The following is a 13,472-nucleotide window of genomic DNA, read 5'->3' as shown; positions in this document are numbered from 1 at the left end:
CAGGCATTCAGTGCAGTGTGGAAAAGAAGTGTTGTTGAGAAATTTAAAGCTTGCTCTAATTTAAATTCAATGAGTTCTTGGATCTGCTTAGCTACACATCTAAGGGGTGAATAATTTTACCTTGAATATTTACACCTTGCTTTTACTCAGACCTAATAGAGTTCTTCATTTTCCTTTCAAAACTAATGCCAGTTCTACATATTTCTGCTTCTCTGCTACAGTCTTACTTTTTCTTACATTTCAAAAACCTATGTTTGCTGAGCAAAATGAAGGGAGAGTAAAAGTGGCTAACATTGTGGTAAGCTTCAGTAGTGATTTTGTGAGCTAGACAGCACATGTTTCTTCAGAAAAGACTTCAAAGAATGACACAAAATGCAAGTAATGGAAGAAGACAGCTTTGCTAATGACAGACATTCATCCAGGATTCCTGCTATTTTAACCTTCTGTTCTCAGACTTGAAGATCAGATGATCACTGGCAGAGTCACACTATAGCTTCTAAATCTGCTTGTGGAGTGCTCCTGTGTCAAGCAGTCTAGAAGTATCAATAGAGGTCCAAGATGTCTAATCTACAAATAAAAATTTAAAAGCAAGAGCACATTAAAAAACAAATGGAGAAACAGTACATTGCAGCTCTATCCAGAAAGCTCACATAATCTAAAGGTGTCACTATATCTCTTTTAATTCAAAATATACAGGTTGTACCTAAAGTTATCTGGCAGATATACTTCAATATCAGGTATTGTCATGTTCACTCTCAGTTCAAATATCATCATTCAAAAAAAAAAAAAAGTTTAAAAATGCTTTTGTGCAGAGCCTCTGCTGGCAGTCTCCCCAGTTTTCTGTCTCTGTAAAGGAACATATCACATTCTCCCTGTATATACAGTCCTCCTAGAAATCATAGAAGCATTGCTTGTTAAACCATTGCTTTCTCCAGGACAGCCATGCAGGGGCCTCACAAAGTTGATCTGACAATCCAAAAAGTACTACCTTTGGTAAGAGTTGCAGAAGTTTGTTTCTAGAAAGCTGACTGTGTTCACTTATACATGCAGGTTCTGCTGAAAAGCAATTTTTTCACATGCTCTCTAGCTGGCAGCATAACAAACACTAGGGCATGCTAAGGCATGTGCCACAGTCTGTCTTACAGACAGACATCTCCATCAATAAGCTTTCTGTTCCTTTAAATTATTACTTATCATTTGCAGTGATCAAAATCCTTTAAATATTTCTTTTTTAGCCAGGACATTTTCAGCAGAACAGATAAAGTTCAGCATCCTTTCACTTACAGGGTACCCAACACCTCTACCATTCCAAAGAAATGCTAACAAACTGTAGTGCAGACAATGCCAAATCTCCAAAAAGGAGAAAGCTTCTTTTTAAAGGCCTAGAGGTGAACCAGGAAGGCACTGTCCCTCCTGGAGTCAAATACATTTACTTGGGAGGGAGCCACAAGGTTTGGAACCCATATTAGCTTTACACTGGACACAGGTGTGGGCTCACGTACCTCATTACTTGTTACTCATGCAATACACCTGAGCATTCTCTGTATCACCCTGTATATTTTACAACCTGTGCATATTAGTCTATGTTCTGCTGAGAGGTAATAAATTCAAAACTGATTTAAATAAATACTTTAATTGACTAAGGCATTTTGGAGATTTTTTTTGGTTGGTTTTTTTTGGGTTTTTTTGTTTGTTTTTTGTTTTTTTGTGGGTTTTTTTTGGTTTGGTTTAGTTTGGTTTGGTTTGGTTTTGGTTTGGGTTTTTTTTTTGTGAGGGGTTGGTCCTTTCATTGAAAACCTAAATTTGAAGGCCTGTTCTTCTTTCTGTACACAGTCCACTATTTGATATATAACAATCATGTTTCCTCACATTTTTTTCTCTCCCCAAATGTAACTGCACACATCATTTTACTCATGGATATTTAGATATTTCCTGCCACTTGTTTTTAGAGTGCTATTTCTTTTTTTTTCTCAAATACAATAGCCAGAAATGAACAAGGGACTCAGGGTGGAACAGGCCATCACCACACATAAACACACATTGTTCTGTGTGCCGCTGTACATCAATAAAATTTTTAAATTCTTTTTACTTAATTAAAATTAGCTGAAAAAAGGCAACTTTAAAGGATCACATGTGGAATAAGCAAATAAAATGAGGCTTGGAGGTAAAGTAGTGAAAGCTAAAAACACCGAAAAGAAATTCAAGGTCATCCAATCAGGCTAAACAGAAAATAAAGGTAAGAAAACCAACTGGTTTGTGAATCAGTTTCCTGTGAAAGACAAATCTGAGATCTCAAACCCACAGGAAGGAAATGAGTTTTTACGAGATAATTTTCACAAACATGAAAAGACAAGAAACATTTTAGTCATACATAAAGTTTCTTTACTTAATCTTTCTGTACTTTCAGAGCTGTAATTTCAGCTACAGATCAATCTTGTACTTTGATATAAACAGAGGGATTCTAAGTGGAGGAGAAGATGCATGATTTCATGATTGCTATTTTCTCTGGGTACTTGTGAACCAATGTAATCTGATGTTTATTTATGAAATGGATTTCTGAGGCAGAGCACCAGAGAGGAAGAAGTCATATTTCAGTACATTGGCAAAGGGAGACAAGGTGCACAGTTAAACTCATGTAGCTGTAGTACAATATAATTGTCCAACAGCTCCTTCTGCTCATTCCAGAAGTAATTTTTTTCCAATTAGGAGGCTCAGGAAAAGCCAAAGATCCACATATATGTCTGAAAAAAAAGTGATCAGGGAGTTAAATTCCAGTAAAAAAAAGGGTTTTCTCAACAAGTGCAGGCCAAAATCTCTTGTGGTGAAAATGCAGGTTTTCCATTTTTGTCTTCCTGTAAGTCTACTTCAGATAGAGCATATCTTCTACTTTTGCCAGCACGCTTTCTGGCATAACCAAGAAGTGATGCCTAATCATCACAGCTCTGCTAGCAGAAACTCCTAGTATGTCTGCACTTGCACTAAAAAAATGGTGTTATTACTGTCAGTGTTTGCTTTACTGAAAAAAATAAAAAAAAAGAGGTTTAAAACAAATAAATGGAAGCACTCTTTCTATTATATATAATGAAATTGTGAAACCTATTGCCTACAGGAACAGGCAGAGGACAAAACTTTACCTGGATTAGAGAAATTCATAGAAGAGATGTACATCATTGGATATTAAACATGAAAGCCCAGATGCAACCTCTGGCTCAGAAAAAAAAATCACTAAAAAGCTGATTTCTGGGAGCTGAGAAATTATACCATGGGAAGGATCACTCTATAGCTGCCTTATTTTTTCTGTTCTTTCCCTGAGGGTCAATGTTAGAGCTAGGAGACTTTGGTCCTTTGATCTAAGCTCCCAAGCAGGTCACAGAAGGAATAATTCCTATAAACCCTCAGTGAAAATAAACATGAATACTCCAAGTTAAAAAGAAGTCTTACCTTATTCAAATATTGGTTGGTCCTTGTGGCCTTTTAAATATTGCAGCCTTCTAATAGTCATGAAAATTTCTGTGCACCTGACATGCTATAAACTTTGGAGAGATATTTCCTTTCCAGATCCTCAATTTCCACCACAGAAAGCAAAAGACAAGAGGTCTTAAAGCAAACACATAATTTTTTAGCAGGTCTTCTTATCTCTGTCATTGTCTTGTTTATTTTCTTAAGATAATATTCTTCCCTGTCTGTGAGAAGAAAGTTTAAGAACTGCTTTACTGGGTAAGACCAAAGCCTGAGTTCATCTAACCTATCTGTTCTCCACAGCTCAGACTTTAATCAGATGGTGGTCATTTGGCCCCTTGACAAATATGTAAGTATTGCCTAAGGTGGAAACCTGGTTGTTATCTTGCTGCCAGATCCTAGTAAAAAAACTGGTGTATAACAAAGTATTCTACTCTCACCACTCTCTGTCCTACATATCTTCACATCATTATATAAAACTATCTCAACCAGTTCCCATAACAACAATGTTAGAAACAATACATAAAAGTGAAATAATAAACAAAGAAGCAGCAATCAATTCATATTCCTGCCCTTTCCAAACTCTGGCATTACCATGCTGAGACATATATTGCCTGGAGAAATGCAAATATGTCAGCCTTCCCTGAAACAGTGAGTTTATAGCAATAAACAAAGAAGATGACACTTAAATCTCTGACATCGCACTGTCCCCAAGGCTGTACGATATGTAGGCATAACCTGGTAACCCAAAGACTTTTGGTCCTAATACTACTACTTGATTGTTGAGTCTATATGATGTCTACTTATTAATGCTTAGAAGGCTCTGCAATACAAAATTTTCCAATAAACAAAAACCAAGTAGTAAATACAATGGACAAATGAGAGGAGCTGTTCCCATGAAGCAATTTATGAAATATTTATATAAAATTTTGTAACCTTCACCAGAGACCAAGTTTGTTGTCAGAATCAACAGGATATTTTCAGGCAAATAATCTTTATCATCAGTTTCCTATAGAAATAGAAATGAAATTTCGAGAACATGACTCTGACAATGTAGTAAAGGACCACTCAATATATAGGTCTTCCCATTACATCTCTGTGTCAATTTTTTGCAAGGAGAAGACATTTGCTGATAACATAACTTGCCTCTCTCAAAAATTACTTATATTAGAATTTCTATTAAAACATGGTGTCACTTCTGGTGTTTTGGATAACAATATAAATTATTTCTATTTCATTTTACCCGATGAACAAATAATTCTCTTTTACTTCTAATGTACTTTTAAATTTTCTCAGTACCTCTGTTCCTGCATTGCTGTATTCCTCCTATACTGCTTTATCTCAAAATTTATTAATGAAATACATATAATACATTGAAATGCATGTAGATATAGGGATCACACTGTGTATGAAGTGATATACTCCCTTTTTGTCTCCTTTCTCCAATTAGCCTCTGATAATGTGAGCAGACTAACGTGATTACAGGTAATGAACCAATTATTATTTCTACAGTCATGCTGAACTGTTTTTCCTTTGACTTAAGTATGTTTAAAAATAACAAGCTTTCATTATGCTTTTTATTGATGGTCACATTTACACTCCAAGTCAGCCAGGAGTATATAACAATATGATTTGAGTGCTTATTTCTCATATGACTACACTGTTAAACTTTGCAAACCAACATGCAAAAATATGTGTAGTTACAATTTATAGACAGACTCTAATCTTAGAAAAACACGAATCCTCACAGTGCACATGGGTATGCACAGCTTATGCTTTGTGTATCACTTTGTTTCAAAAAAGGCAAAAGAGGCTGTACAAGGAAGAGAGGAATGAGAAAGAAGCTAAAGAGTCAGGGCAAGACTGAGTTTGCTTGGTAGCACTGTCGCTATGTTTTAATCTCCAGAAACTTAGTCAACCTCACAGTGATGGATTGGTAGGGCTTTCCTGCCCTGTGAGCTCCCTTGGAAAGGATTCTGAAGCAATTACTAATATATATGTGTATATTTATCTTGCAGCTTGTCCTGGGGTAAGAAGGCATGCTAATTCTCCTGAGCAAATCTGGGGCCAATACAGCATCAACAACACTTGGAGTCACCTGTCAAGGATGGTCCTGGATAGCCAAAATATCTCCATGTGGACACATTTGTTTCCAAATTTCCCAAGAAGCTATACCACTGCACATCTTCAAGCAACAGCAAGTCGCTGCTTTTGCTTGGATATCATGGCTCCAGTTCACACTTCTCACTTTGCAAAAACAGCAAAAATCCTCAGGGTCTCTTCTGTTGCTGGAGCTGTGGTGTGAAAGCAGAACAGTCCAGAGAGCCTTTTGGACCCTACTTTAAATTAAATGCAACAAATAGGGTTTGGGTAAAGAATAAGATAGTCAGCTATAGCTTTTGTAACTAAGAAATTTCACTTTCTTAGCACAGGTAAGTTCATATCAAACCACAGAACGCCCAGTTGTCTTTGTCAAATATGCTTATAGGCCAGGTACTGCCCATTTTCTGTGGAGACCTAAGTAGCCAAGCCATTTCTCAGAGTATAAAAATGTTTCCTACTTACCATCCAGGGGACTGGCCTGACTTCCCACAAGAAGTATGGTTTCACAGACAGATAGAAAAGCTTAGACTCCTAGCAGACATGCAGAAAGCTCATGATGTGTGAGCACACCATCCTGATTTTCAGCCTTTATTCTAAAGACACTTTCTAATGGGTTTTTTGGGTTGTCTGGGTTGTTTTTTTTCCCACTGACTGATTCTTTTAAAGAGGAAAGAGTAACACTCAATTATTTTAAAGAAATGGAGCTATCTTTAAGAAAGATTTAAAAACTCATTTAAGGTACTTCCCTTTGGCAGAAGAAGCCCTTATAGGAGGTTTTAAAACTTTACTAAAAATTGCTCCTACACCTTGTTGGCTGTTTTGGTTCCTTTTGTAAGATGTTTCGATTTTCCCTTAAGCACAGACCCTTGCTTGGTAGCTTCAGATTTTGGACTAGGTTTGAGAAGCCAGATGCCTCAGAGTTAGGTACTCAAGCACTTTACTTTTAGGCGCTTATGTTCTTAATTAGATCCAGCCTTTTAGATGATGAACATTTCAGAAAAGACTCTCTGCATTAAGAAGAATTTATATTAAGCCATAGAAAAATGTTAAATTTTAATGCGGTAGAGCACTCAAACTTGGTTCTTACTAGTGAGAATCTCATTTACAAAATGGCTGCTAATGAAATCTCAGACAATATATGTTGGCTTCAAAGCAAAATTAAAATAAAGACAAATGACTGAGGAATTATTGTTTTCAATAAGTTCTTTTTTCATGTGCTAATTACAGACTAAGAAAGTGATTCGAGTATCTTGTTATCTATCTCTCCTTTTTCTGCCAGGAATTTATAAAGGGTGTGAAAATTGAGGGGTACAGTAATAATTTCATTTATGTTTTGAAAAAAATAATCAGGTTAACCAGCATTTAATACCGAGAGCTTGAGGATTCCATTTGCATGACTTTGAAGGACAAATACAATACTATCAGTTCTGTCAGTGAAAGGAAAGATGGGCCTTGAGCATATGTATTTATTTATACACAGACAAAAAAGCCATCTCATCTGAGAATGAATTGACACAGGAGAGAAACCCATCAGGATATAGTCAGAAATATTAAATATTTTATGAGCAGTGAAGTGACTCAGATTTGACAAAAAAGTTTTACTGCTTTATGAGTTTTTAACTTTTTTTTTTTTTTACGTAGACTTTTGTGGGAGGGGGAACCCCACAAACACTAGATCAGCAGTGTCTAAAAAGATTTCAGTACCCCAGGCCAAATCTCCTGAAATAATATAATTATTACCGTGGTCAAAATGTTTGCAAGTTGCAAATTTCCAGCATACTTTAAGGGAACATAAACACTTCTTCTGTGCTCAGGGATTAAAATGAGAGAGAACAGAGATACACATTGTAGAATGCTACTAAAAAGAATTAAGTATTCAGTACATTATAAAGCAGGAGATAAATTCCTCTTGTTTTAAATGTCAGCAGACACTGAAGCCTGGTGCCATATGATCTTTCTGCATTCAGCTAAAGCCCACACACCCACAGGAGTGCAGTTTTGCTGAGGCCCCTCTGGAGTGAATCGTTGGTTCCATGATTCTTGGACAGTCTCTGGAAACCTCAGCTCCTCCCAGAAGGTGTTGTATCCTGAGTATCACTACTGGGTTGTTTCAGCATATCACTCTTGCACTTTGGGTTCTTCCATGGATACACATTAAATCCTAGTACTACCTGCAACACTGCATTGCTGACATTCAAAGCAATGCACGAGTTTTGTCCTGCTTGCCTCACAGGTCTCCAACATAAGTATTTGCTTAGTCATTCCCTGAGGTCCTGCCCTGCTGGTCTCCTGTCAAATCCTTTGGCTCTTGCCCTTTCAGCTCCTCTTCTCCTCCGACATGGAAGCTGTTGCTGGTGAAGGTTCACGGATCAGTGGGGTTTTTCCTGCCTGTTTTACAAACACATATTAACTCTTCAGTTCTCTTTCAGTTTCTGCCCAGCATTTTTAAACAAAAATGCTGCAGGCTGTCAGTCTGTACTTTGAACAATGATTGTTAGGATTTATTCTTAAATATAAACAGCCAGGAGGAGTCTGGAGGTGCTAAACAGACAGAGCCTGATGAATAATGTGTGTAATTCCCAGCTGAACCCAAAAGCATCCACTTCTGGGCTACTTGTCAGAGCAACAGGAAAGGGCAAGTCAGCAAGCACATGCCAAGGCTCCCCGAGAGCCAGCAGCACACCCAGTCTCCCAGACAGGCGTCCCATGTCAGCCAGCATCCTCTGCCACCTCTCACCAGGCCCCTGGGTGATGAGATGGGGCCGAGCCCTCACTGGGTGTTAGGTAGGATTCTGGCAGGCATTCTTCCATGGGTCTCCCCTCCAGGACAAGATTAGGCCATCTGGAGAGCAGTGTTATCAGGAGGCATGTGATGTACAGGTCAAAAGGGTCAAAACAGTTGGAGAAATGCTTTTAAAAAAATGTGTGGAGCCCATATCCAAAGGGGTTTAAGCAGTCTCATTTTCTTTTGGACCAAACAAAATATCAGCATGCTGAGCAGTGAATAGGAAAAAAAAAAAAAAAAAAAAAAAACACCTGTGAGGTAGTAATTCCTTAATCTCTTATGGCCATTTCATGAGCAGATGTCCCAGGTCTGTAATTCCTAGAGACCAGTTTTTCCTCAAGTGATAAACCAGCCTTTAAGTAGTTGAGAATTTCCCTTGAAACTGCTTCCATCTCTCACTTAGTCTTCCCTCACTTTGCATCTCTTCCAAGGGTCCTTTCTGTTCCCAACATTTCCCACCAGGCCCTGATTGAAAGGACTGACTTCAAAGAACTCACATATTCATCCTGAATAGGGTATCTGAGATCCCTGTCTGCAACTCTTGCCTATGGGCAAGCTCAGATTTAACACTTTGAGTGCAGAAAGGCAGCACACAGGTAAAAAGTGGCACATGGTGTTTGTGATCATAAAAATAAAGCCAAGGTCTGCCATGTTCTTTTTGGCTGACTCCACCAGAGCCCAGTCACTCTGAAAGTGCAGACAAAGCTAATAGGAGAATGCCAGGACATATATAATCATGCAGGACATATCATGGCCTCTAAGAAATTTAGCACAAAGTGACTTCTGCATGAGAATTAAGATGTTGAGAGCACAAGGACTTTAGACATTACTTGGCCTAGAAGTTAAAAGGAGAGGGATAGTACTCATCCTTCACATGCATGGATTGCAGCTGCAATTCAGCATCATAAGGGACCTGGCCTCAGTGTAGATTTTCGATCCGTTCTTACACTCTTGTATTTATCATGTACACCAGCCTTGACTGTGCCAACTTACAGATATTCAGGTGTATTCTGAACGTTTTTTTGGTTGATTGTGACTTTTTGATTTTGTTTTTATTATACTCTGAGCTTATTATTTAACAAACTTCTGTGTCAGAAGAAAGGAAAGATGTCATATGGCATGGCAGTGCTTGGAAAAGCCAGGCTGAGGCAGAAAAGACAGAGGCTGCTTAAGTCACCTTTGCTAGGAAAAGACTCACATTTTGGAGCCCGGGGTTCAGACTGGCTGTCCTGGACTGGAGATCACAGTCTGGAGGCCGGTTTGGGACCTATCTAACAGGTGATCCATCCCAAAACCTCTAGAGGTTTGCTAGAGCAAAGAAAATATCAGAGGTTTCTTCTTCCTATGACTTTCAAGTCTCTCCATAGACTTTCAAACATAAGTGAACAGGAGTTCTCCAGCCTTTTAATTTAACCAAATTGCATTCCAAGTTGGTGTTTTCATTTTTTTAAAGATGTCTACTACATTTTTGCGTGCTATGCATATTGCATATTTTAACACCACTTCAATAATAAAATCTGAGCAAATAATGTGCAGCGAATAACTTGAAGAATTTCATCTCTTCTCTAATTCACAATTTGGCTGGCAGCAGATAGCAATGTTCTTGAATCTGTTGATCATTCAGAATTATACCACTGGTTATTTTAGAGATATAATTTCAAGTATACAGATTGTTTATTAACCTTTTATGGAAAGTGTAGGGAAAATGGTAATTTTGAGTTGCCATAGATATTTTAGATTGACTGTAGAGATCACATTATCTACATAAATATTTAATATTGAATGGCAATAATTTCTGTCAACATAGAAAGGTAATATAATATGACATCTTATTTGGCTTCCTCTGCTTCTAGTTCAGACTCAAAAAGGGCAGATAAAACACCACAAAAGTTTAAAACAGCTACACCATAACAACATTTGCACAGTGATGAACAAACCAGTATATTTTTTTTGCTTTTGAATCAAACTGATATTAACGGAATATACATACTGCAACTTTCCAATACTGAAGAGGAAATAGCAACAGCCTAAATACTGGTGTTTCCCTTTTTTTGTCCAAAGCAAATACCAGATCCTGCAGAATCCCTGGATTGTCATGTCCATTGGATTAGGATCCACCTTCAATTATACTTTATGACATTCTGCAGTGCTGACATTTTCTGACAAGAGCAGCAGAAACTTGGATAGAGCAGAAACTCTGTTCAGAACATTCACATGCATTACGTTTCCACTAAAATTTCATCTTAGTATCTCATGAATAAATAAATGTTTATGAATTAGCAAATACTAAAGTAGATGGGTATTATTTACTACATTTGTGATTGAAGATGAAAAACATCCCTGATTTATGTTGCTATATAGTGGGAAGGGTTTTAGAAAACCCATCTCTTTATGTGGAGATCAAATATAGGCACTGGGAAAACCCTTTTTGTATATACAAGGTTTGCTTGAATGATTAACATCTGGAATGTATTCATTTCTTCTATAAACTACATATGACTCCCTTTCTACTGCATTCCTCGAACAGCAAGCAACATGGATGTATTAATATTAACATGCCTTTGATTCACTTCTCCCCATTTTACAGTCTGCTGCCATATGCCAACAGCATGTCATTGGGCATGATGTAACCAAGTCTGCCCCAGGAAATTCAGAGAGACCATTTTACTAGAAATTGGGCCTAAAAAGACCACAATTTAATTTTATACCATTAGTTAAGCTGAAAAATATGAAAAGGACTTTGGCTCTGCACTACCTTTCTACTTCTGCAGTGATAGAAAAGACAAAAAATCTCACTGAAGCCTACAGCTGAGATTTCCCAAGAGGAAAAGAAAAACCAAGTTGGACTAAACTGCATGCAGAAAGCCTTGTTCCTCCCAGTTTGTCTCCTGGGACAGGGGTAGAAAGTAGGACAGCATGCAGATGGTAGCAGCATTGCTCAGGATGCCTCAGCCTGTCCAACCCTACCAGAATGACAACACTTTTACAGCCATCCCTGCTGCTTAGGTGTTGGCAACACCCCCAGCATAGTATAGGACTCTACTGACCAATACTTACCTAGAAAAAGCTATTCAGGACAAAAAAAATGGGGTGATCACCCTGTTTTGAAGGCAAGGCAGCCATGGCTCTTGACAATAAGGACAGGGTGGGGCTCTCGTTCCCTGTAACCTCTGGCAGCTGCAGCACTCTACACTGGGGAGACTTGAGCTTGTGTTTGCGCCTGAAAAGGGTAACACACCTCCACCCTCTGCCAAGAATGACCTCATTATACCTGTAGCTCTGGCCTTTGTTCTCAGGTTGGTCTTTTGCACCATGACCTGTTAGCCAGTGCTTAATAATTGCTGTATATGTTTATTTATAGCCCACTAAAAGGATTCAGAGTTTGAAATTTTATGCCTGTTATGGCCATGTATGCTGAATATAGAGAACACCAGGAATGCCTCATTACTATCCTTTAAAGAAACTAAAAATTCCCAAGATTCTAAGGGTAAGTACTATAGAACCATATAAGTTTTACAAACTGTGTAAGAGACTGGGTACATGGAGGTTTCAGTAATAGGGTCAGCATCTTTTCAACTTTTGAAAGTTAGCAAAAGCAAATATTGCATGATTGCTTTTAATGTTTAACGAAGAAACAATGACCTGATTTCATAGGCAATGTGTTTGCTTCTGAGACATGCCACCAAGATTCACAGCATGGATTTAAACTGATTTTAGGTAGCTCCAACAAAAAGTCACGTTTTGACAGGACATTGAATCTCACTTGTTTGCTTCTTCTAGAATGGAGTCATCTGGAATACTGCTCCAGTTCTGGGACACTATATTGTTAAAAAGATTGGTATAAGTCTGAAATAAAGGTCAGAAGTCTAAAAAATATGCTGGAAAATGAAGGAATACATAAGTTGGAGTTATTTTGCTCAGAAAAGAAGGCAGAATGTAATATCTTCATCATTAAAGGCTTTTAAGTGTAGGCTGGAAAAAAAAACATCTGTCAGAAGTGACATGGTTGTAGATAATCCTGTCATGTGCAGGGGAATAGATTGGATGACTTCCCAAGCGTTTTTTCTGCTGTTAGGTTCTTTTATAGACCAGATCCTGTCTGTTGTCAAGTGATACCTTAGGTTTGGGGAGAACCTGACAATAAGGAGAAGATTGCTGAGCCCTGAGCATTTTTTACATTGCATAATGGGCCCTGAAACTGTCCCACTCTACATGACTGTCCCTGCTGAGAGAGAAAGGACAGTACAGCTGGGAGGAGGCTTTTCATACAGAGTAATTTATTTCAAAGTACAAAGAAACATAGGAATGTAAAAATAACGTTAAAAGGTCTTGATTTCTGGGAAGTCAGCAAAATACTTGAGGCATTCTCACTTTATGGGACAGTGGAGAACATTCAGAAGCGTTTTCTTACCTCTCATCTTTATAAAGGTTTCTCTTAATTAGACAACAGGATTTTGACCTGACACCAGTGATCTGAATTACAATGGAGAATGTAATTATGTGAACACTTAACATATCCCATGTAAGGATACTATACCTTTTTTAATCATTTTATAACAAACATATATGGCAGCAGCTAGTAAATAAAAAGATTTTAAAAATATTTTTGCATAATTTTAATTTCCATAATAATATAGTCCAGCTTTGCTGACTTGTAATATCTTGCATGACAAGCTTTGCTTTTTTTTTTAAACCATATATTTTAATTATCTAAGCATTTTAGACATTCTATTTTCAAAGAGCAGCCTTGTCTCCTCTATGTACTTTCAGCGATTACACAGACAAACAAAATAAATCCCTAACTTAGCTGTTAATTTTTTAACACTACATTATTAAGAACAGCAACCCTGGTTCAGTTTGAATTACTGAATGTTTTTCATTTAGGACACAGCTATGGATGCTGTTATTTTCTCTCTCTCTCTCACCAACACACATACTACCATATGGAGTGCATTGCCCTGTGTGTATTCCAAGCTCTCAGGCTCCATTGTACATCCATGTTCAGCATTGTGTGAGCTCTAACCAAGCCAGAACAACAGCAGTGCCTGGTGCAGGCATCCCAGAATTAAAACTCTTCTGGATGGAGGTAGTGCCATACAAAGTCAGCATGGGCTTCAAAAATGGT

General features: G+C 37.8%; 1 long non-coding RNA gene across 2 annotated transcripts; it reads right to left on the bottom strand.

Annotated features, from left to right (window-relative positions):
- Nucleotides 1–221: 221 nt before the first annotated feature.
- On the bottom strand, nucleotides 222–1,474 carry LOC137477094 (uncharacterized). Of its 2 annotated transcripts, none has more exons than XR_011000801.1 (2): nucleotides 989–1,474; nucleotides 222–567 (listed from the first exon to the last, which is right to left on the bottom strand). It is a non-coding gene; the product is annotated as an uncharacterized lncRNA (long non-coding RNA). The 2 variants fall into 2 exon arrangements; XR_011000810.1 differs by having other exon boundaries at nucleotides 1,285–1,474.
- Between the last annotated feature and the right edge of the window lie 11,998 nt (nucleotides 1,475–13,472).

Source organism: Anomalospiza imberbis, chromosome 1, assembly GCF_031753505.1.
Source record: "Anomalospiza imberbis isolate Cuckoo-Finch-1a 21T00152 chromosome 1, ASM3175350v1, whole genome shotgun sequence".
Classification (NCBI taxonomy): domain Eukaryota; kingdom Metazoa; phylum Chordata; class Aves; order Passeriformes; family Viduidae; genus Anomalospiza; species Anomalospiza imberbis.
This window is presented reverse-complemented; position numbering and strand designations above follow the sequence as displayed.